This window comes from Echeneis naucrates, chromosome 22 (genome assembly GCF_900963305.1).
Source record: "Echeneis naucrates chromosome 22, fEcheNa1.1, whole genome shotgun sequence".
In the NCBI taxonomy this organism is placed as follows: Eukaryota; Metazoa; Chordata; class Actinopteri; order Carangiformes; family Echeneidae; genus Echeneis; species Echeneis naucrates.
This window is the reverse complement of record NC_042532.1, coordinates 9103531-9106847: the sequence shown is the minus strand read 5'-3', so window position 1 is coordinate 9106847 and position 3317 is coordinate 9103531.

The following is a 3317-nucleotide window of genomic DNA, read 5'->3' as shown; positions in this document are numbered from 1 at the left end:
TGATCATCATTTGTGTACTTGTTTGAGCTCCAAAAAAAAAAAAAAAATTGCAATTCCTCTAAGACTTATCACCAACAAAAGTGAGAATATGCATTAGGTTGTCTGGTAACTCATGAAACTGCCAGTAAACAAATATCGCCTGGGGAAAAAAAAATTGCACAAGGATACACTAGCAGTGCAGGAGTCTGCCTGTAAGGCCAAAAAAGGGCTGGGGAGTAGTTTCATTACAGCTATAGGTCTGCCAGCACACACCTGAGGCCAGCCCAGTTTGCAAACCCTTTAAACCAGAGACTTTGCAGGTGAGCTCACAGTCAAACCCGTACAGGGTACGCCACCTCACACATGATTCAGCTTCCACATCTGCACTTCCACTCAAAAGGTGTGGCTGCTTCTCATTTTTGTGATCTCAGAAATTTCAGATACAGTTTGCCTACATGGCAATTTTGATTTGAACAATTTATGCAAAACAAGGGAGGAAGAGGATACTATTAAGATTCCTGGGCTCAACTGTAGCTGCTGATAAGACAGAGCATCCAACATGCTCATCCTCCCATCCTGGTTCGCATGTGGCACAAGCCACTTTGGGCTCAGGGCAGGGCTGTTGGTGAATGTGTTTCCTGTAATACTACTTCCTCTGTTGTCATTTGGACAGAGTTTGTCTGTTTCTGGGCTCTTTTTTTCCTTATTGATGGGATATGAAAAAGCTACACATAAACCAATCCATGTGATGAGGGGATTTTGCAAGAGAGGAGCAGATGTCTCCCACCACACCACACACCACTCCAGTCCACAGCTGGACATTGTGTAACAGCCACGGTGAGACAGAGCAGGAGTGGCAGGAAAATGGATGACTGGTTTGGATGTTGCAAAGCTGCCATGTAGCTCCTAAATAACACAATGACAAAAGAGCACCACCACCCAACCCTTAAAACACAGATGTACCATTACGCCATTGTCCTCCAAGGGACAGGAAAATAAAACTATTTGGGTGAGTAGATATCACACAGTAAGAATACCCTGTTTTAAAAACTTGGGCGACCACAAAAGACTGGCACTGTAAGGTCTGACTTAATGCAGCTCCCAGAGCGGTAGCAAATTGCTGTAGAGTGCATAAATAAGAAACACAGTGAATTTTTTTTTTTTTATATCTCTTAAATAAGCCTGCTGTAGAGCTCAGAATAGCAATAGCTAAACTTGGAGAAAATTTGTAGGTATATTTGAACAGAAACAGTACTCTTTAGAAGCATGTTCTTATGTTTTTCAATGAGAGCAGGAACAGGGTTTGTAACATATCTACACACGTGAAATAGGTAGGCTGTCCTGAATCAAATGCACACCCATTGGCAAAAATGTATAAATAAGTCACTACTTTGCTCATTCCTGCAATCCCATCAAAAAACAAAAAAACCTACTTGATTTTTCCTTTTTCTTCATTGAGAGTTCAGTAAGAAGATCAATAGTATCATGTCTGACCATTCAATGTTAAGATGGAGCCAAATGCGGTTACAGAGGGGGTTATATGCCAGACTATTTCTTGGCGCGGAGCAGTGACTATCTGACGTCTGCTGGTTGCCTAGCAAACTCATGGTGATGACAAGACTCCACAAAGTCAACTCTGTGCCAAGAAATAGTTCAGCACCCATTCTACTGTCAAACCGCAACTTGACATTTTTATGGGGTTTGATCAGTGAGTATTCCTTTTTTCTTAGTATAACATAAAGTTTAAAGAAGGTACAAGTTGCAATATTTAGATACCTATAAGGGTAATTTTTCTGTCAAGGTATAGATAATCAACATCAACTTTCCTTTGTGGGGGTGAGGCGGGGATGGGGTTTCTGACATTATCACAAGTTAAGGTCCAATTGAACCAAAATTATTTCTTTTATCGTCTTTGGATTATTTTTTTCTTAAAGAGGTTGTCACTTATTAATAACAAATGACAAATAATAGATTTATCCTGGAAACTCATGTAAATTCTTAAACCACCAACTGGAAATGATATACATTATTTTGTGCATGGGTTGCATAGGGCAGATATGGCATCCAAGTATTCGATTTACAGCTATACCGTATATACAGAAAAAGCATGCATTTCATGAGCCTCTCAGTCTTTAGCAGATCCTTGGAGATATTGTATAAAAAGTCCAGGGAACAATCATTGAAAACCACCAGATCTACAATGGAGGGCCTCCAGAATATGTTCACTTTTCATCACATGGGACCACAAGAATTCCCATAAATGTCTACCTATCGTTCCAATTGCAGTTTGATTGCTGGGTGAACATTGGAACTCTGTGGTTGCAATTCCTACAGTACTCGACTAATTTTACAGAGTTACTAAATCAATATGCCAGCAACTGAAAAGAGTAATTTTTTCACTACACCCTCTTAGCTACAATAATACGGTAATGATTGGTCACAGCTAACGAGACAACGGTTGACATTCAAATTCCATCATTAAATTGCTTTGATCAAATATGGTGTTACATGGCCAATCCCTCCTGCTCTTTCACAGCACAATGAACACAATAAATACTGTTACCATAACTGACCAGCTAAGTTATTACTGTTAAGTGGTACTGCATTAGATGGAAAAATAACTGCAATGACCACGGGCACACACACACACACACACACACCATTTGCAAGAGCTTGTACGGATGCACGTTAAAACAAATATATAATCCACCAATCGCACAGTCGCAACTCAACACATTTAGACATATAGACATGACCGAGATGATCCGGTGAGAATTGAATATGTAAATGGTGTTACGAAGGTGGTTTAAGTGACTTTGAACATGGTCAGTATTTCAAAAACTGCTGATCTATTGTGATTTCCACACATAACCATCTCTAGGGAGTATGCTAGGTGAAAATGGTTTGTGGATTCCGGAAGTCAGAGGAGAATGGCCAGACAAGTTAGATCTGATAGAAAATCGACAGTAATTCCAATAACCTCTAGCATTTTTGTTAGTTTTTCAAATAGCTTAAGTTTTGGAATCATATGAACCAGAGCTGAATTGTTAATTTACAAGACAACCACATCAACAAAACACAAAAATTGAGATTTACTTCTCACTATATTTTGAATTTGGCATCCAAGTTTTGATAGAATGTAATAATACTGTGCACCACTGATTCATCCCTGCAGCCTGAGTGTTCCTACCTCTGGGACCGCACAGCTTATCAGTGAATCCTGCAGGAGCCCTCGCTTCATCACTACTATGTCTCTCACGTAGTCATCCTACATTCTCAATAAAGGGCAAAAAACAGCACATTAAAACTACAGATTTGAAAATATGTGGTTCTTTTTA